The 22180-nt window shown below is 44.3% G+C and overlaps 1 protein-coding gene and 1 pseudogene across 2 annotated transcripts in view; both read right to left on the bottom strand.

Moving 5' to 3' along the window:
* Positions 1-572: 572 nt before the first annotated feature.
* LOC129043470 (adenylate kinase 4, mitochondrial-like) lies at positions 573-1543 on the bottom strand (annotated as a pseudogene).
* Positions 1544-13766: 12223 nt separating this feature from the next.
* The window catches only part of BRD10 (bromodomain containing 10), a 141960-nt gene continuing 133546 nt past the window's right edge, over positions 13767-22180 (bottom strand). The window contains exons 10-11 of one of the 2 annotated variants that reach the window (XR_008504531.2): positions 19937-20176; positions 13767-17313 (exon numbers count right to left, since the gene is read on the bottom strand). The gene's annotated coding sequence lies outside the window, so the exon portion shown is untranslated. Of the gene's footprint in view, positions 17314-19854; positions 20177-22180 lie in introns of those variants that run through there. The other variant, XM_063649541.1, reaches the window with a different exon arrangement.

The raw sequence follows: 22180 nt of genomic DNA, 5'->3' as shown, positions 1-22180 counted from the left end.
AATGTAATAGCCTAAGAAAAAACAGATGTCAAAAATATATAGTCTAAAAAACATAGAAGCTAAATCCTTTCCTCCTAGGGTGTCTGAAAAGGAGAGACTCTATGGAGCATGGATGAAGAAAAAAAGGAGTGATTCCTACTGTGAAAGATGAACTGTGGACATAGTCACTCGAGACCACTGAGAGCAATTAGCCAATTTCATTGTCCCCAGGAGGGCACATACCAGAGAATCTGGGAGAAAGCCTAGGCTAGAGCCCTTAGCATTCTCAGGCTTACTGGTGCTGTGATTCAACAGCCTTTGAGGGGATGAGGAGAACCAAAGACCACCACCATCACTTGTAAAAAGGATACTATAGCAACAACACAACCGTCAAAAATCAGCTAGAGCTTAGACTGTACGCTGTTTGAAATCCAGCCTGAGTTGCTTTCTTGTGGAGGGATTGAGACATGTGCAGAGATACCTTAAATATGTGCAGGGGGCCCTTCTTTTTAAAGGACATTTCATGAGCTCTTTCTACTCATTAGTTTTCCTAAGAGTTCACCATTTAAGCTAGAAAGATGCTGCAAGCTATCTCAGCTAGCTTCTAATTTGGACATAGCACCAATACTACACACACAATTGAACAAGTGACCAACAATTGAACAAGTGAAGAATCTTCCTGATTCTTCTTTGGACTGAATAGGTGTGATCTTGTTAAGAAAAATATGTAGACTTAGGGCCAGATTTTATCAGTCTCCATCCCAGAAAAATGGTGGAGCACGCCTGGGCTCTTCCATAATTAAATGACTGGCTTTGCCACAACCTTGTACTGTCTTATCCTGGCAGCAACCGCTTCGAGTTTATCATCTTCCTGCTGGATTAATGGTTCCCCAGAGATGTCATCAATCCCATGTACACCAGGTGGATTGAAGCCCAGGTTATACACCCTGCTGCAGGGAGGGTGAATCCAACGTCGGCTGAGACAATCTTTAAGTGTTTCGAATGGAATCTTCAAACAGATCACTAAATCCACTTCATACATTTTGTCTTCAAATCAGGGTATCGGTTTGTCCTAAAGTCCTCAGAAAACCATCTGGGAGCCAGTGCTGGGCATACCTGTTCTCCAACTCTGACACCATTAGGTGTGTGATCACATGGTCTGGAACCGAAAGACTTCTCTGTTTATTGTTTTGCCATGTCAGTAACTTCGGTGTTGGCCTTGGTGTTCTCCTGCAAGAAATGGCCATTGGAGAGATGCTGGAGGCCAAACTTCTGGGCCGAGAGGGGCGGCCGGAGGATGACCATGTGCAGGAGTTTGGAAGCCATTGCCTTTGGGAGGAGTGGGGTGGCCAAAGGCGCAGCCAAGACGACCAGAGGGAGCACCGAGAACTTTGTTTCTTGGCCCCAACCTCTGGCACCCTCTGCTGGCTCTGGTACTCTGGTTACTCTCCTACTCTGGGAAGGAGAGACTTTTAAGACAACCCCTCCCCTTAGCCCTGTGCGGGGACTAACTCAGCCCTGTGCTGGTAGTTACATTCCATAAAGTCACAGCAAACACTGAATTAGCAAATACTGAACCATTGCTCCTAAAGGAAATACAGGGTTAGGTCTGCCGAGTCTCTGGTCACATTTTCACCAATCAATACATAACCTTGTTTTATGTGTGTTTCTGATTTGGGGACACTTTATTTAATATATATTGTTGATTCACTAATTTTGAACTCACACCCAACAGCACTGTAACTCATGCCTGAACAAAACTTATACACAGAATTTTCTTTGCAAGGCACATTACAGCCTTCTTGGGCTTAAGGACAGACACTTCAGTAACTTTATGACCAGTCTTGGGGGCCATTTTAAACATTGAAATCATCAATGAAAACCATATGGAAAACATGACATTAAATGGACCATGACTTTTTTTTCTTTTTTTTCATTTGGAGACAGGGTCTTACTCTGTCACCCAAGCTGGAGTGCAGTGGCACAATTATAGCTCATTGCAGCCTTGATTTCCCTGGGCTCAAGCCATCCTCCCACCTCAGACTCCCAAGTAGCCGGGACTACAGACCTGTGCAATCATGCCTGGCTAATTTTTGTATTTTTTGTAGAGATGGGGTTTTGCTGTGTTGCCCAGGCTGGTCTCGAACTCCTGAGCTCAAAGGATCCTCCTGCCTTGGCCTCCCAAAGTGCTGGGATTACAGGCATGAGCCACTGTGCATGGCCAATTTTTTTTTCAATATGAGAGCTGAAATAAGGCAGAGTCTGTGTCACCTTGTTTGCCTCGGCTGGGCACGTGCACATCCAGCAACTCAGAATTTTTACCACTCTGCATGTGTCTCAATGACCACGAATGTGCCATGAAAATTGATTTGCGGATTACAAATAGATTTTAGTGAGTAGACAAATTTGCAAATATAGAATCTGCAAATGATGAGCATCTACTATACCTAGACTTCACTCTTCTCCCTACTTATAATCTATTGGTACATCCCATTGACTGAACCCAACCAGAGGTCAAAATAACCTGTCAATACCATCATATAAATGTCAACTTCCTGAGTACCAAACAGGGTAAGCAAGGGTGGACAATGGATCTACAGGGGATCTAGAAAATATTCAGCATATCATTCCACATTAACTGTAGCCTTGACTGGGATCCCTAGGGATCTGCCCGTTTTATAAGACATTCATTCACTCATTTGTTTGTTCATCAAGCGTTTACTAAGCACCTAGCAATAAGCTATGTTCTGTGAGGTGTCTAGTAGAGGCTTAAAAATATTAGAAGATGTTGACACGATTCTCTAAGGGCTCACAGTCCAGAAAGAAGAGCTGATAGTCAACTGACACATATTTGAGCACCTCCTATATTCCAGACTCTTTTTTAGGTGCCCAGGATATGGCAGGTCCCAAGACAAATCTTTGTCCTGGCATAACTTACAGACCAGAGCAGAAGAAAGGGAAGTGGTTGAAAGACCTCATTGAAGGAGGGTTAGTGCTCTCATAGGAGCATTCACTCATCAGGGGAACAAGTAGGGCAGTGAGCATGGCCACAGAATAGTCAGCAAGAGCTTTCTGGAGGCAAGAAAGAGTATGGTTTGAAGGGCTCTGAGTCAGTGCCTGGAATCCAGATTGGGGAAGTAAAAATGATGAGAGATGAAGGCAAGTCTTTGCAAAAATACGATTATATTACTAGTCCCAGTGCTGAGAAGTTCCAAAGAGAGGGACAGGTTAAAGCACTGCATGAGCTCACAGGAGGGTAAGACCATGTTGAACAGACCCTGCAAGGACAAGCAAGACTTGGGCATGCAAACAGGAGCCAGACAAAATATTCCAGAGCTCCTGGCTCACTGTAATAACTTTCTCAATGACAGGGGTTCCTATCATCCCTCCCCAGCCTCTGTGCTGCACACAGTGCCCTGCATACCTCCACTCAGTGGCATGCATTCTGCTAGCCTATAGCTGCCCTTAATTGCCCAGGGAGGCCCACCTCCTCCTCCAGAGCACAAGAGTCAGAGTGGTAAAGAGAAGTTCTCCAAAGAGAGACTCAAAAGCTTAAGGTAAAATTGTGGGGCAAGTGGGATCCTGGGGTACTGCTCAAATCACATCATTCATGGCCCTCTTTTCCCTCACGGTGGTTCTGAGGTCAGAGAAATGTTCAACAACAATGCACACACTCTCCCAGTTCAACATCAAGTAGTCATGCTCCATAGAAGTTGGAAGGATGGATGGATGATGAATGGATGGGAACATAGCAACACCTAATTCTCTGTACTGTGTGGGACCAGGCAGGCTTCAAGCAGTGGTTCCTTCCCCTCACTGAGGCTGGGAGTTCACCAAGTCCCTATATGCCTGGCTCTGCCCTAGTGCCTCTCGCAGACATGAACTCATTTCATACTTCCAATAACCTTGAGAGGTGACTATTGTTTGCTCCATGTAATGCATGGTAGCTTAGTAACCTATTCCAAACATCATGGCTAGCAAGAGGTGAGTTTAGACTTGACTCTAATGCCTCTGACTCCAAGTCATGTCCTCTCTCTGTGTTCCTTTTCCATTTGCTTCCTCTTTTCTTTTCCTTTTCCTAATTATTTAGCAGGAAGTCCTTTTGAAACGGGATCTTCTCTGTTCTAAACAGGACTTAATGGAATACTCTCCCTGGCAAAGACACTTTCATTTCTGGGAATTATGGGAGCTCTTGCTACTCTCTTGGGAGTGACTTGTTCTTTTAACCTTTCAAAGCACTTCCCCACCCCTCATAACATTTAAACCTTACAAGAACCATATAGGATAATTAGGTAAAGTTATGATCCGTAGTTTCAGATAAGTAAACACAGGCTCTGAGGAATTTAATAACTAATCTGAAAATCATGCAGCCTTACCCTGAGACAAAACAAGAAAGACTCTCCAGAGTTCCAATCTCTTCCTCCTGGCCTAGAAATGGCAAGTGGGCAACATGTTTTATGGAGAGAAGTTCCGAGGCGAAGTTCAGGGAATGAGAAAGACCTGTGATCAGTTGACAACGCCTGTCATGGGTGAGAAAAAGGAAAATAGAGGCACATGTGCTTGGTATTTGCTATCCCAACTTACCCATAACTATTTCAAAGCCTTAAGTTGTTTCTCACCTTAATGAGGAATTATGTTAATTCCCTTACAAATAAGGCCTGGCACATAGCTGATGCTTACTACAGAGATTTACTATAATTTACTGAGTGACTGCTATTCCTCAGGCACTATGCCAGGCTACATAGCTACATTCAAGTGTATCATTACTAAGTATTTAGATTTACTAAATTTAAACACAGCCTTAGATATACTTTGAAAAAACCACACCCCTGTATTCACAGGTCTTAGTACCAGAATTTTTAATATCTTAATAAAGAATTCTTACATGCTAAATAAGCTCAACTTTATTAAGAAAGCATTGGTCAGGCACAGTGACTCATGTCTATAATTTCAGCACTTTGAGAGACTAAGACTGGAGGATTGCTTGAGCCCAGTTCGAGACCAGCCTGGGCAATATAGTGAGACCTTGTCTCTACCAAAAAAAAAAAGTTTTAATTAGCCAGGTGTGGTAGTGCATGCCTGTAGTCCCAGCTACTTGGGGGGCTGAGTCAGGAGGATTGCTTGAGCCCAGGAAGCAGAGGTTGCAGTAAGCTGTAATTGTGCCACTGTCTGCAGCCAGACCCTGTCTCCCAAAAAAAAAAAAGAAGGAAGGAAGCATTTATATTTATAACTGGGATAAATGCACTGTCAGTATTTTAGGGATGAAGTTTACTGCCAGCAAGTGCAGCGAGGGCAGGAGCTCTGTTCCATTCATCTTTATGTCTCCAGTGTCTGGCCAGCTGTACATTAATATAAATATGGATGGATAAGTGAGTAAATGAATGAAGCTCAGAGCCATTTGCTGATAACGTAACCAGTGACATGTGACATACTACATGTTCTCTCTCTAGTGGCCATGAAAGTTGCAAGGACAATTTTATCAACTTCGGTCCACAGTTTTTTTTTTTTTTTTGTAGAGATGGGGGTCTCACTCTGTTGCCCAGGCTGGCCTCGAACTCCTGGCCTCAAGCAATCCTCCTGCCTCAACATCCCAAAGTGCTGGGATTACAGGCATAAGCAACCATATCTGGCCTCATTAAAAAAAAATTGTAGAGACAGAGTCTCCCTGTGTTGCCCAGGCTGGTCTTAAACTCCTGGTCTCAAGTGATCTTCCTGCCTCAGTCTCCCAGTAATCATGATAATGGATTATTATGGTGGTTGGTTCCCTATAAAAGGGTCATTTCACTGCCCCACCTCCACCCTCTCTCACTCTCTCTCCTTCTGTCATGTGATGATGTAGCAAGAAAGCCCTCACCAGATGCCAGCACCTTGATATTGGAGTTGCAGCCTCCAGTACTACAAGCCCATACATTTCTGTTCATTGTAATTTCCCAGTCTGTGGTATTCTGTTATAGCCACACCAAATGGACTGAGACAGGGACCTAGTAAGAAGCTATGCTCTCTGTCAAAATGTTTCTGCATTTCTGAGAGGCAGTGAACCCACAATGGCTTAGGGGGTGTGTGTGTGTGTGTGTGTGTGTGTGTGTGTGTGTGTGTGTGTGTGTAAAAGCTAAGAAAAAGTACTGGAGAGGGAAAAAAATCAGTTAATAACTCAAAGTATTATCCCAGGATGTCATCATTGGCCTTAGCTGTGCTGAATTTGAGTGAAAAGAAAAGATTTAAGGAAATATATTCTACACTCTTTCTACTCAAGGTACAGGGTTGAGTTTTCAAAATCATACTTGCTGGGTTTTTGTTTTTTTTTTACTATTTTATTGAGGTATTCAGTACCACTTTTAACAAGGAGAAAGCAGGAGCCATGTGTGTCAATCTTGATTAAAGACCTATTTGTCTTCTTCTAGAGATGGCACTAAAAGCAGATTCCTTTCTCACTAAGAAGTGGACAGTTAACTGGAGATTCAGATCCACAAGACAAGGCCTCTGGAGACCTGGCAAGAGAAGGAGATGGAAAGTACTAAGCCAGTAAGGGACCCTAGGGCTACACTCTCTTCCCAGTGCAGGCAGAGCTTTAGTGTTGACCCCAGAGAAGAGAAGAAGGGTTTTTTTTTTTTTTTTTTTTTTTGGTCTGCCCAGAAAAAGAATAGTCCAAGGTCAAAGGATCTCAGCAGGTGCAACAGCAACATCAGGGGAGGGGGACTGCTCATTCTGTTTCTCCAGGCCACCCTGGGGAGATGGCTCCGGGTCCTTCTCTTTTCATGGGGCCAGTTGAGTGTAGTCCCTCCTGTTACCAAAAGTGGTCAGATAATAAGGGGCTGTCCTTCTAGACACAATCCAACCACTAGTCCTTTAAAAGTTAGAGTTTTTTAAAAAATCACATTTTAATTTTTTTTTTAAAGTATGTATGTATGCATTTATTTATTTATTGAGACAGGGTCTCCTTCTGTCACCCCAGCTGGAGTGCAGTGATGCAATCATGGCTCACTGCAGCCTCTACCTCCTGGGCCCAAGTGATCCTCCCACCTCAGCCTCCCAAGTAGCTGAGACCATAGGTGTGTGCCACCATGCCTGGTTAATTTTTAAATTATTTTTGTAGAGATGGAATCCCCCTATGTTGTCCAGGCTGGTCTTGAACTCCTGGCCTCAGGTGATCCTCCGGCCTCAGCCTCTCAAAGTGCTGGGATTACAGACATGAGCCACCATGCCTGGCCTACTTATTTATTTTAGAGACAGGGTCTCACTCTGTCATCCACACTGGAGTGCAGTGGTGCAATCATAGCTTATTGCAGCCTCAAACTCCTGGATTCAAGAGATCCTCTCACCTCAGCCTCCCAAGTAGCTAGGACTACAAGTGTGTGCCACCATGCCCAGCTAATTTTTTAATTTTTTGTACTTTTTATTATTTGTAGAGATGGAGTCTCTGTGTTGCCAAAGCTGGTTTTAAAGTCCTGGCCTCAGGCTATCCTTTTGCCTAAGCCTCTTAACATGCTGGGATTACAGGCATGAGCCACTGTGTCAGGCTAAAAATCACATTTCTTCATTTTATACATAACATTGGTGCCTAAACCAAAACCCTTGTATTATCATCAAGGGTCATCCTTGATTAACCGGCTTAATCCTTAAGGCCCACAACTGATCACCAAGGTGAGTTCTCATTCCAAAGGAGTGTCTACTTGTTGGGGCCATGGGTTGGTTCTCAGGTCCTATAAATGGACTTGTCCCAGGAGCCCCAACCAAGACTGTGTGACAATCCAATAAAATGCAATAAGAAAGCCAGAATCCAATGGTCTCTCTTAAATGAGGCAGTGTTAATGGAGCAGATAGAGATTTATGTGCAAGAGGAAGAGACTAAAACATCTGTTTGTGGTAGTGCAAAAATTCAGAGAAAGTTTCTTTTGAGCCCATTTTTGCTTTGAGTTTGGAAACCCAGCTCTTGGGGCAATGGAAATACCCCTAGTATCCAATAATTACAGCAGCAAGAAACCTTGTCTTCATAGGGAAAGGACCAAGACCCTGCTATCTTAGGCTAGTACTGCCAGTTTAAAGGCCTCATTAGACATGTAATGTTAGAAATGTTACATTTCCAATGATGGGCAGCTTCAGTGCCTTTGCACTTTGCAACAGAGTTTAAAGGCGATACTTTCAAAGCAGGAGTTTCTGCAATGTTGCCAATGACTTTAAAGTACACGATGCCAGAACCTGGGATCTGGCATATCCCAAGGACTCCCTTTCCATCACTACAACATTCTTATGTCTAAACCATAGGAAAGACAGTTTCCCATTACTCCTTGCATCAAGGCTACTGTTGTTTTACTGAGATAAGAAAATGAAAATGATAAGAATGGGAGGGGAAAGCCTGCCCTACTCAGTGGTGACAAAAATGAGGGTGTGTCCAGCAGGGGAGAGGACAGAGTCCCCAGATGACCTTGTTTGGGGCTGGCACAGGTTCTCCTTCCCTTTCTGGATGCAGTTACATATCAACAAGTGTTACTGTTGATATATTATGTAAGGATCAGAGGGAAGGTCAAAAGCTTGCCTGCCCTTGGGAAGCTGGGTGGAGCTTCTTGGAGCCTTCAAAAAATAATTTTAAAAGACAATTTCCTATTACAGAAGCTATATGTATTCGTCATCAAAACTTAGCAGACATATGTATATCTTTTATTATTATAATTAACAAAAATGGGATCATTCTATTTTATAACTGGCTTCTTTCACATAATAATACAGTATGGGCATTTTCTGGTGTCAATAAATATTTACCTATATCATTTTTAGTGACTGAATAATAGTTCAGTAGTATAGATCTACTGTACTTTATTTGAAATCTTTTATTAGGTATTTAGATCATTTCCAATTTTTTACTTCTATAAACATCACCATACTGGACATCCTTGTAAAATACATTTCTGTTGTCTATGCCCATTTTAATAAAGCTTATGACAGATATTGCCAAACTGCCCTCCAGAATTGCACATTTTCACTAGTCGTGAAGTAGCATGTCAATTTGACTGTTGGAAATTGGTAGCTGAATGTGGTTTTAATTTACATTTAATTGATCAATGAAGTTGAACATTTTCCTCATAGACTTGTTGCTTGAGGCCATTTTCAAAAGGAAATAGGATCTCTGGGTGAGGAGTGTTCTGTTCCTCTAGTCTCCCTATCAGTGCAAGCCACTGTTTACTCAGTAAGGGAAAGGGCCAACCTGGAGAAACATCATTAAGCAGGCAAGACTCCTCACCAAGAACCCATCCTCCCAGATGAGATTCCAGTACCCCCACTCACCCTGCAAAACCCACCGTCAAGAAAGAACTGAAAGCTCACTTATACTAGAGTAGAAATAATTAATAGCACTTTTGCTGAGCTATCCTTCCCAGGCTATTTAACCCCTCCCCCGTGGGGAGGGGGGCGAGCGGGTATTTGACCCTTCTAAAAGCCTCAAGTGAAGGGAACAAAGCTGTCAAAATGACAGGCTTTCCTCAGGGGGTGGTAGAAATGTTTGGGGCAGGTGGAAGAAGCCAGCTTTTCCAGATCCGTAAGAATTCTGGCACCTTCCTTACCATGATGTAGGCAGGCCTGGAGAAGAGGTTGATCACTGGACAGGAGGCTTGTGTTTCAGCATTAACCCCTGTATTCGCTGAGGCTCCATTCTGAACTTTAGTTAGGAGGTGTCTTGCAGAGTTCTTTGCAACTATTGGTGCCTAATGTGTGTGGATGGTGAGTTCCAGTGTGGTGGCATGATATTAAAATAAATGAACTAACACCCAACAGGCTGCTTCAGATATAACATGAGATCCTAACTTGTAACTCAATAATATTTCTTTGGAGAGTTGTTTCATGGGGAAAAAAATTACTGAAGGAAAAATCCTGTATTTATGAAGATGTTTGTTGCAACACAATTGGCCAAACATTTAGAAATGGGGTAGTAAATTATGGTACAATTGCTAGATTAAAAATTACACAATCATTAAAAATGATCATCAGGACATAGGAAAATGTTCCTTTATATAAATTAAATGAAAAAGTTATACATATACATATGTATATATAAAAAATTATGCCCAATCATACTTTAAAATTTATATGTAGGCCGGGCGCAGTGGCTCACGCCTGTAATCCCAGCTCTTTGGGAGGCCGAGGCGGGCGGATCACGAGGTCAGGAGATCGAGACCATCCTGGATTAACACGGTGAAACCCCATCTCTACTAACAATACAAAAAAATTAGCCAAGCGCGGTGGCGGGCGCCTGTAGTCCCAGCTACTTGGGGGGCTGAGGCAGGAGAATGGCGTGAGCCCGGGAGGCGGAGCTTGCAGTGAGCCGAGATCGCGCCACTGTGCTCCAGCCTGGGCAACAGAGCAAGACTCCGTCTCAAAAAAAAAAAAAAAAAAAAATTTATATGCAGGCCGGGCGCAGTGGCTCACGCCTGTAATCCCAACACTTTGGGAGGCCAAGGCAAGTGGATCACCTGAGGTCAGGAGTTTGATACCAGCCTGGCCAACATAGTAAAACCTGGTCTCTACTAAAATACAAAAATTAGCTGGGCGTGGTGGTGCACGCCTGTAATCCCAGCTACTCGGGAGGCTGAGGCATGAGAATCACTGGAACCCAGGAGGAGGAGGTTGCAGTGAGCCGAGATTGTGCCACTGTACTCCAGCCTGGGCAACAGAGTGAGGCTGTGTCTCAAAAAAAAAAAAATAATAATAATAATATAAATAAATAAACAAATAAATAAAAAATATATAAAATGAGTTCAGAAGAAAATACAGCTAAAAGTTAGCAGGGTTTATATCTGGGTTCTGACATTAATAGTAATTTAAATTTTCTTCCTCATTCTTTTTGCATTTTCCAAGTTTTTGGCAGTAAGTATGCGTTACTTTTAAAAATAATTTTTTAATCAAATAATTGTGAACACTTTTATCATCATGTGATTGTTGTGCGGTGGAATATAAATGAATAAAAGCAGATTTTAAACACGTAGGTGTGCTATTACACATATTACACTTACATTTTGGGGGGTAAATTGCAGATGCGCCTCTCTCTTACACCAGTTTCCATTGATGTTGGGACTATATTGTTTGTAGAACTATTACTAGTTACCTCTGTGATTTCTAGATCGAACAGGATATATTGTTTGGATAATATTTCTTCTGTTTCGGGGAACAGAACCAATATTATCCAAACAACATATCCAAACAATAGGATCCAACAATAGTGGGGAGAGGATAAGTAGGCAGAGGATTGTTGGATCCTACTGTTTGGATATATACAAACAGAGTTGCTCCTCCACACAGCCTGGGGGCTGTGCGAGAATGCTATTAATATGCAGATTATGACAAACAGCCCAGAATTGGTAGCTCACTTGATGCTTTTGAAATCACTTGTACACGGATTATCTCACCTCCCTCTCAACCACTCCAAAAGACTGATTTAGGTCAAGAACAGATAAACTTGTAATTTCATACAACTGGAGGCATGGGAAACTAAGGAAACCTGTAATCAAATTTGAACAGAAGGTCTTCAAACCCAAAGTACTTGATTTGAATTAATAGTGTTATAAAAGGTTTTTCAAAAATCTGAGTGGCGATGAGAGGGTCAGATGATGACCCAGCTGTGGGAAGAGAGGGTGGGGATGGGCAAAGAGCAAGGTATGTATATTAGTGCTGTGCTTCCTGTACCTTTTCTATTCGTGAGCCCTCAGGCAAGTTACACAAGCTCCCTGAGCCTCATTGGCCTCATCTGTAAAATGGGACTGGTAATAAGAATGGGTTGTTTGAGGCCAGGCACAGTGGCTCATGCCTACAATCCCAGCACTTTGGGAGGCCGAGGCAGAAGGATTGCTTGAACCCAGGAGTTTAAGCAACATGGTGAGACCCCATCTCTACAAGAAAATTTAAAAATTACCTGAGCATGGTGGTGCACACCTATAGTCTCAGCTACTTGGCAGGCTGACACAGGAGGATCACTTGAGGCAAGGAGGTCAAGGCTGCAGTGGGCCATGATTACACCACTGCACTCCAGCCTGGGCAACAGAGCAAGACCCTGTCTTGGAAAAACGGGGGCGGGGGGGCGGGTCTTGTTTGAAAACCAAATGAGTTAATTTATATGTATAACATGTGCAGAGTATGCTCATTAAATGAGTATTATATTTCTTATTTTCTGAAAAACCAGGAAAACAGTACTTTCTTACTTCTTCAGAAGATGGGGCCAAGAGAGGGGGAAGCCCACAGCCATTGCCTTGTCTTAGTAGGTCTAGGAGGCAAGGGGAGGGCCTCTGCCATCCTTGCATGGTTGGGAAGAAGTAGAATTATACAGCAGTGACCCCAAAGGCCGACCTTGAGCAGCTGGAGGATAGGGGAGGTGGGCATCACTCACTTTGCAGTTTTGCCAGTGTGTCACTGTGGCTGACTGACCACCTCTGGCCAAGTCTGAAATAAAGACAGGGTGAGCTGAAATTCACATGACTGACAGGCAGTGGAGCAGAGTGGTTCACGGTCTAGATTTCAGAGCCAGTTCAGCTGGGTTGGAATCCCTGTCTCTCCACATCCCGGCTGTGTGCACCTGGCCATGTTACTGAGTCCCCCTTTGCCTAAGTTTCCTCATCTGATGAAAAAGGAATGATGATGATGATGATGATGATGATAACAGTACCAACCTCTCAGTGTTGTTTTGAAGATTAAAGGAGTCCATTTGTATGAAGTGTTTAGAACTGCATCTGGCATGTGGCAGGGGTTTGCTCTTATTATTAGGCACACACTATGGAATGAATAGGAGAGACAATTTAGGTCAGAAAAGGTATCTGAGATATTGTTTCCCTGGATCACAGTTTACACTTGTAGACAGGTGGCAGAGAGCTTCAGAAAGGCTTGTTCAAGCTCAGATAGTCAGATGGCAGGAGGGAGGACGAGAACCTTGGCTCCTCAACCCTTGGTCTCTGTGCTCCCTATGTAGCCACACTTGTGAATCCAGGCAAAGTTGTGTCATGAATATGAGACATCACCAGCTCTCTCATTGCTATGTCACCTCTGTGGGACCCCAGGAATCTACAGGCTTCCCACCTTAGCTGGAACAATAGCTGGAATAAAGCAGGTAACAGGGTCAGCAGAGTTATCCTAAGTCGTTTGGGACTGCAGACAAGTTCATGGGAAAGGAAAGTTACTTGTTTGGTACCAAAAGCCACCAGCCAGCTAAAGAAACAGCCCTGCCCTGGGTGTTGGAACGGCAGCCCCCGTTGAGGCAACTGGCCCAGCATTCCAGGGATTCAGACAACCCGAGAGCACGTACTCTGGAGGGAATATTGTGGCAGAAAACGGGGGCTCACATGGTCAGCAGAGTTATCCTAAGTCGTTTGGGACTGCAGACAAGTTCATGGGAAAGGAAAGTTACTTGTTTGGTACCAAAAGCCACCAGCCAGCTAAAGAAACAGCCCTGCCCTGGGTGTTGGAACGGCAGCCCCCGTTGAGGCAACTGGCCCAGCATTCCAGGGATTCAGACAACCCGAGAGCACGTACTCTGGAGGGAATATTGTGGCAGAAAACGGGGGCTCACAGTTACTGCTGGTCACATGACCCTCTGGTAAAGGCTAAGTGCAAACAGCAGAGAAGGAAATCTGATTTTTCCATAGGAAGACATGCTCTAATAAGGTTCTGATCTTTTCAATATCATTCATTACTTAATATAATATATTATGCCAAAACATAATACCAAATAAATACCAAAGTAAACCATGCTAATCATAAACAATCAGAAAACACAGAAAACATAATGAAGAAAGTAGAATTATCATTTTTATGTGGTTCTTTTTGGCTGTTTATGTGTATATAATATATAACTTGACACAATTTAGGTTATAAAGTACATTAAATTGTATATTCTGAATTTGGTATTTCTTTTATTTATTATTTATTTATTCTTGAGGCAGGGTCTCACTCTGACACCAAGGCTGGAGTGCAGCGGTACGATCATGGCTCACTGCCTTGACCTCCTGGGCTTCAGCAATCCTCCCACCTCAGCCTCCTGAGTAGCAGAGATAACAGGTGTGTGCCACCATGCTTGGCTAATTTTTGAAATTTTTTGTAGAGCTAGGATCTCACTATCTTGCCCAGGCTGATCTTGAACTCCTGGGCACAAGCACTCCTCCTGCCTTGGCCTCCCAAAGTGCTGGAATTACAAGGGTGAGCCACTGTTCCTGGCCTGCTTTTGGTATATTATAAGCATTTTTCAATGTCATTAAATATTCCTTAAAAATATTTTTAACAGCTGCAAAGCATTCTGTTGGATGGATGGACCATAATTCTTTGAAATATTATTAGGTTATTTTCAATTGTTTTTACAGCTACAGGAAGGCAGCCCTAGATCACTTGTACTTCAATATGGGTGCACACCTCTGATTATGTCCTGAGGTTGAAATCCTGACATGGACTAGCTACTGAGGTTTTGCTTCTGCCCTTAGGAAGGACTTAAAGCTCCCCTTTCAGGGCCCCTTGGGAATGAGGAGGAGAAGGGGTGAAGATAGTGGAACAGATGCAAAATCATTCTCAGGACATGGTGGTAAAAGGTGAGGGTGTCAGTGATGGTAGGTTGGAAATGCTAGTGTCCACATCGGGTCCTCTCTCTCTAGCTTCCCACTTTTGGGGATTCTGTTCTCTAGCCTCCTGACCTGCCATCTTAGAATCCTGTCTCAAATGACTTTAGCAAAAGGGACAATCAATTGGAAGAATCCTGAAATATCTTCTGTAATCAAAAGAAGGGCATTTGACCAAACCATGGGAAGGGCAGGGATACAGCTGGCCCTGGACCAACCAAATAACCCCCTGGGAAGGCAGGTTCTCAAAGAATATGAAACTTCCACTTTGACCTCAAGGAGTTGGGGCAGGACAGTGCTCTCAGAAAAAGCAGATACTAGTTCCTGGAGAAAGGTAAGGCTCATGGCCTTTTGGGTGTTGTTTTCTAAGAAGCTGAGGTGGCAAGATGGACTTGGGGCTGCCGCCTCCCACTAGGGGCGCTACCTGCCCATGCTGTGGAAAAGTCTAGGCATGGGAGCATTTGTTCTGGTTTTGCTTGAGGCCTTAGGGAGGAACATTCTTTTAGACTGTCTCTCTGTTTCTTCCTGCTTTCAGGTTGGTGAGTCCTCTAGGACAAAGAGATTCAAGTATGGACCTTGGTGACAAGGGTGAAGGCAGCCAGTAGAGGGTTGCTCAGAGGTATACAATTAGCACTGTGGGCTTCCATAAGGTGCAGCCCAGCTCAACAACCTGAAGCTTTCACACAGAGATGTGGGGCCAAAACGAGTCAATAACAAATGCTGTGCTTATGCCTAGAGTGTCCCTAGTGCATATCTTTCTCCTGTACCTGTGGTAGAAGAAGGCTGGGAGTCCTAGCCAAATATCTGTCCAACTCTTCATCACTATCCAGAACAGAAGAACATGTTTAGGGCTTTTGAGACACATTGCCAAATTGCTCTGTTAAAAATGGAATATTTTGGGATCAAGTGAGAAGTCCAAACCAGGGGACTCTTGCCAGTCCTGGGCATGTCATCCTCTCAATCAGCTTTAAGTAGCCTGCCAGCATTCTGCACAGGATAGAGTTCTCCTTACAATCAGTTGATCAGACATGACAGTCACAATCATACCAATGCTATTTGACAAAATATCATATTGCTTTCTTCAATATAATGCTCTTATATCATTTTAAAAAACAGCTCCTGCTTTTTATTAAGTAAAAAAAGTTGCTAGGGGAATGGAGTACTTTCAAACAGTGTTGAATTCAGAAGAGCTTCATTGGGACACTGTTTTGCTGTGCTTTTTGTTGCCACTGAAGTTTCCTTCTTGAGCACAGGCATTAGTGTTCAGGTTGTAGGCTTTCTGCTTTCTCAGGTGTTGGTATTTCTTTGAAGACTGGCCAAACATGGATGAACACTTCATTGCAAGGAATGCCTACCATGACCTCTCTAAACAACAACATGCTGTGATTGGCAGTGGGCCAGGAGGGCATGTGACAGGCTCACACCAGTAGCCACAGACTGGTATTAGCTGAAACGTCAAACCCTGTGTGGTTGTTGTATAGTTGCATGATTGAATCAAAGAATATTAGAGCTGGAAGGACCCTTGGAGACCATAGATTTCAACCCTTTCCACCAGATCTACCCACCTTACAAATAAAGGAACTGAGACCCAGGGAGAAGAAAAGGCTTGTCCATGGTTACACATAAAGAATAATCAGAATCAAGAATAAGGTGAGGCCAGGCGTGGTGGCTCACGCCTGTAATCCCAGCACTTTGGGAGGCTGAGGCGAGTGGATCACCTGAGGTCAGGAGTTTGAGACCAGCCGGTCAACAAGGTGAAACCCCATCTCTACTAAAAATACAAAAATCAGCTGGGCATGGTGGTGGGTACCTGTAATCCCAGCTACTTGGGAGGCTGAGGCAGGAGAATTGCTTGAACTCGGGAGGCAGAGGTTGCAGTGAGCCGAGATCATGCCATTGCGCTCCAGCCTGGGCAACAGAGCCAGACTACGTCTCAAAAAAAAAAAAAAAAAAAAAAAAAGAATAGGCTGGGTGTGGTGGCTCACGCCTGTAATCCCAGCACTTTGGGAGGCCAAGGCAGGCGGATCACCTGAGGTCAGGTGTTCGAGACCAGCCTGGCCAACATGGCAAAATCTTGTCTCCACTAAAAGTACAAAAATTAGCTGGGCGTGGTGGCGGGTGCCTGTAGTCCCAGCTACTCAAGAGGCTGAGGCAGGAGAATTGCTTGAACCTGGGAGGCAGAGGTTGCAGTGAGCCGAGATTGTGCCACTGCACTTCAACCTGGGTGACAAGAGCAAGACTCCATCTCAAAAAAAGAAGAAGAAGGTGAAATTTTTACAGTGTTAAAAAACAAGAACCATCAGCCTAGGATCCTGTACCGAGTGTAATTATCCTTGCAAAGAGCAGGAGAGGCTTCCAGTTTTCAGTCTGGCATGTAAAGGGCATGGAAGTCATCACTTCATCCTGGCAACAAGTAAAAAGCTAAACAAACTGAAAAAATAACTCGTCCTAGATCTGTCAAGGAAGTGAGGTCACAGGACAAACTACTGCCCCCCAAATTAGAGACAGACAGGCAGATAATGAGAATCCAAACTTACTGGAGCAGAAACTCACAAGCAGAAACCTCTGAGAGCCAGTGTCACTGCAGGAAAAACCTGCTTTATGATTAACAAACAAATGGCTGGAGGCTTGGCAATGACAAGTCTGAGAGTTAAGAGCCCCATGGACCCAGTTATAAGTAAAACACTTTCGTGAGTTTACCTTCTGGAGCTCTACCAGGTTCTCAGAGTGAAGATTGAGGGAAAATCCCTATATGTTCCTGGAGGAGGAAGGGAAAAGGAGCCATTTTGAAATATACCAGAGCATTCTGGTCCTGTTAACAAGGCCTGCCCCAAGAGAAACTATTTTACCAGGATCTACCCTATTGGGGTTTAATTAGAGCTGACCCAGGGAAGGGAAATAGCCAACTCTAGCCTCTTTTCCCGTTCTGTCTCATGTAAGGGGTTGGAGGGGAAACTGAGGAGCCCTTATAAAGTTCTCAGCCCTGATGCACAGGCTCCCTAAAAGACTGTGACCCAATCATAGAACTACAGAATGCTACCCCCACACCTCACACCACTAAAGGCCTGTCTACCTAGTGCGTCATGCCTGCCTTTCAACAAAAAATTACAAGGCATAAATTACAAGGCAAAATTACAAGGCAAAAAGTTACAAGGCAAAAAACACTGTTCAAAGGGACAGAGCAAGCATTGAAACCAGACTCAGATATGGCAAAAATGTTGAAATTATCAGACAACATTATTACACCAGGAACATTATCAGGCCAGGAATTTAGAACATTGTGAGGCCAGGAATTTAAAACAACTATGAAGAATATGCTAAGAGCTCGAATGGAGTAAATAAACAACATGCAAGAGCAGATGGGTGCTGTAAGAAGAGAGATGGAAAATCTAAGAAAGAATAAAAAAAAAAATGCTAGGTTCAAAAACACTGCAACAGAAATGAAGAATGCCTTTGATAGGCTGGGCACGGCTGCAGAAAGAATCTCTGAGCTTGAGGATTACGTCCATAAGGCACCTAAAACTGAAAAGCAAAGAGAAAAAGGACGGAAGAAACAAAACAAAAACAAAAACCCAGGACAGAATAGTGGGACAACTACAAAACATACAATATTCATTTAATGGGAATACCAGAAGAAAAGGAAAGGAAGAAAGAAATAGAAGAAATATTTAAAATAATAATAACTGAGGCCAGGCATGGTGGCTCACGCCTGTAATCTCAGCACTTCAGGAGGCTGAGGTGGGTGGATCACTTGAGGTCAGGAGTTCAAGACCAGCCTGGCCAGCATGGTGAAACCCCATCTCTATTAAAAATACAAAAACAATTAGCTGGGCATGGTGACGCACGCCTGCAATCCCAGCCACTTCGGTGGCTGAGGCACAAGAGAGAATTGCTTGAACCTGGGAGGCAGAGGTTGCAGTAAGCCAAGATCGCCACTACACTCCAGCCTGGGCAACAGAGAAAGACTCTGTTTAGAAAAACAAAACAAAAACAAAAACAAACAAACAAAAGATAATAACTGATAATGTCCCTCAAATTAATATCAGATACCAAACCACAGATCCAGGAAGCTCAGAGAACATCAAGCAAGATAAATGCCAAGAAACTCCCACATTTAGCATATTATATTCAAACTGTAGAAAATAAAAGATAAGGAAAAAATCTTGAAAGAAGCCAGAGGAGAAAACAACTTAGTACATGGAGGAGCAAAGATAAGAATTACATCTGACTTCTCTTTAGACAGCATGCAATTGGCCGGGTGTGGTGGCTCATGCCTGTATTCCCAGCACTTTGGGAGGCCGAGATGGGAGGATCACTTGAGCCAAGGAGCTTGAGACCAGCCTAGCCAACATAGTGAGACCCCGTCCCTACAAAAAATTTAAAAATTAGCTGGGCTTGGTGGTGCATACCTGTAGCCACAGCTAATCTGGAAGCTCAGGTGGGAGGATTGCTTAAACCCAAGAGTTCAAGGCTGCAGTAAGCTATGATGGTGCCACTGCACTTCAGCTTGGGTGACACAGTGAGACCCTGTCTCTAAAAAAGTTAGGAAAAAAAAGAAAAGAAACCATTCAATTAAGAAGAGAATGGCTTGAAACAGTGTTGTGTTGAGAGGAGGAAGCAAAAACCCAACACCAACCTAGAAGTCGATAACCTGTGAAATTATCCTTCGAAAGTAAAAGAGAAAAAAAGACTTTTTCAGACAAACAGAAATTCAGGGAGTTTGTCACCAGCAGACCTGCCTTGCAAGAAATGTTAAAAGAAGTTCTTCTGAGAGAGGAAATGACATGGGTAAGTGTGATATTATGATAGATATATATTGGTCTTCGTCCACAGTTCCTGGTGCATAACTCCCATAGCCCTTGTTACAGTCTTTTGTTATAATGTTGGGACACTTTAGGTCTCCGAAGCAGGCCTCAGGAAACAGAATCTCTCTCTCTGACCTTTTCCTGCCTACCCTTCATCCACCAGAAAGGGTCCTGTCCCCTACCCTGGAGGAAGGAATGCTACACAGACAGACCAAAAAGAATCTGGTCAGGCCTTGCTGAGTTTCCCCACTCAGCCTATTCCTATGAGATCCTACCCTTTTGGTCCAATCACATTTCTACATGGTGGTCAATCATGCCTTTCCAGTGACGTCTCCATAAAAGGCCCAAGAGAAGCTGTGTGCTTGGCATGCACCTGTAATCCCAGCTATGTGGGAGCTTGGGTGGCTGAGGCAGTAGTTCAAGACCCCCCTCTCTAAAAAAAGCAAAACCAAAACCAAAACAAAATGCCCAAGAGGACAAGGTTTGGGGAGCTTCCTAGTAGCTGAAGACCTGGAGATTCCTGGAGGGCAGTGGGCCCAGGGAGGGCATGGAGGGTCCATGCTCCTTTTTCCATACCTCACCCTATGCATCTCTTCATCTGTAATATCCTTTATAATCAGCTGGTGTCCAGCAGCGGTGGGGGCCATACTTGGGGACAGAGCCCTCAACCTGTGGAGGGCTATCTCCAGGTAGATAGTGTTGGAGTTGAATTGGAGGCCACCCAGTGGGTGTCCACCACAGACTTGATTGCTTGCTTGGTGGTGGAGAGAAACACTTCTCACATGTGGTCACAGAAGTCTTCTGTGTTGATGACGGCTGTTTTGAGTGAGAGAATAGAAAAAAGCATGTTGAGGGTTAAACATAAACAAACACATACACACACACACACTTACAGTAAAGTATGCAGATCCACATGAAGAAAAGAAGAGCATAAAATGAAAAATTTCCCATCTCTGCAGTAAAACACCCAAACAAAACAAATAAATTCCCAAAACATCTGCTTCTGGACTGAGTGTATGTAGTTGGAAGAGGGAAAGGAAAGATGACCCAGAGTCTTTGGGGGAAAGACGTTGCCCTGAAGGAAAAGGGAAGGAAGGAGCCCCCAGGGCTAAAGGAAGAGGCTCAGTGACTTGGTTGAGCCTGGACTGGCGGGGGTTACTTCTGCTTGAGAGTGGGGCCTGGAACACCCCCACCCCGGGTGGGGAGAGGAGTTAGTGGAGGGCAAAACCTGCTCAGGGAGGTCTGTGATGAGAAAAGGCCCATGAAATGGTGTCTCATCTAGCCACAAGCCAAGTATGGATCTCAGGAAAGGGCTGGGCATGTGGCTCATGCCTGTGATTCCAACACTTTGAGAGACCAAGACAAGAGGGTTGCTTGAGGCAAAGGAGTTTGAGACCAGCCTGGACAACATAGCGAGATCCCCTCTCTGCAAAATCTTTGAAAAACAATAGGCCCAGCATGGTGGTGCATACCTGTAGTCACAGAGACTCAGCAGGCTGAGGCCGGAGGATTGCTTGAGCCCACAAGTTTGAGGTTGCAGTGAGCTATGATCACACCACTGCACTCCAGCCTGGGTGACAGAGTGAGACCTTATCTCTAAAAAATTTTAAATTAAAAAACAGATCTCAGGGAGGGAGGCTTACTCTCAACTGGAGGAAAGGAAACAGCAAGAGAGGCCAGGAGCAAGGGAGCAGCGAGTCTGTGGCAGCAAGCAGTGGCTGCTCAGAGGGGCTATGGGGCAGGGGGAGCAGAAGCCCTGGGTGTGGGATCTTTCTCATGGCTTCTCTGGGAAGCTGTGGGTGGGCTCCCCAGTTGGGATTCACTTTTCAGGGACTTTTCTCTACCAGCTTGTACTTCTGTCCAGGTCAGAGACTGCATGGTTTTCAATCTTTAGCTTGTGTTGGAATTACCTGCAGAGCTTGTGAAAATACTGGTGGTTGAGTTTCTGATTCAGTAGGTCTGGGGCGGGGCCTGAGGGTGTGTTTTTCTAACCAGTCCCTAGGGGCTGTTGCTGCTGCCTGTCGAGGACTACATTTTGAGACCCATTGAACAGGAAGACAATTTTATTTTATGTGACACCATGGTAGGCATGTGTAGCCTCTCATGTAACACTCACCACAGCTCTGCTGGAGAGGTGCTGGACAGTTTGTGAACCTCTGTTATGGGTTGAATTGTGTCCACCAAAATATGTTGATGTCCTAACCCCCTGGACCTCAGAATGTGACCTTATTTGGAACTAGGGTAGTTGTAGGTGTAATTAAGATGGGGTCCTATTGGAGTAAGGTAATCTGATATGACTGGTGTCATTATAACAAGATACAGAAACACAGAGAGTGAAGAATGCCATGTGAGGACAGAGACAGGGAGAAGACAGCAATGTGACAACGGAGGTGGAAATTCAAGTGATGCACCCACAAGCCATAGAATGCTCAGGACTGCCAGCCACCAGCAGAAGCCAGGAGAGAAGGAAGGATTCCCCCCTACAGATTTCAGAGACAGCATGGCCCTGCTGACACCGCGCTGTGGCCTTCTAGCCTCCAGAACTGTGAGACTGTAAATGTGTGTTGTTTTAAGCCACCCAATTTGTGTTACTTTGTTACAGCAGCCATAGGAAACTAACACACCCTCAAAGCCAAACTGGCCTTAGGCTGTTCTCTCCAGGTGACTCAGCTGTTCTTTGAGTGCTGTGACTGCAACTGGCAGGACCTGGGATCCCTTCCTGAGTCAAAGAGAGCTATGGACATGAGGTGACCTGGTGCAGAAACATTGCCCAGTGGGGGCACTCTTTCCCGGATAGTGACGATTGGCCTAGTCAGCTCC

The sequence above is a fragment of the Pongo pygmaeus genome, chromosome 13, assembly GCF_028885625.2.
Source record: "Pongo pygmaeus isolate AG05252 chromosome 13, NHGRI_mPonPyg2-v2.0_pri, whole genome shotgun sequence".
NCBI classification, from domain to species: Eukaryota; Metazoa; Chordata; class Mammalia; order Primates; family Hominidae; genus Pongo; species Pongo pygmaeus.
Note: the sequence above shows the minus strand (reverse complement) of the source record. Positions and strands in the feature narration are given on the sequence as shown.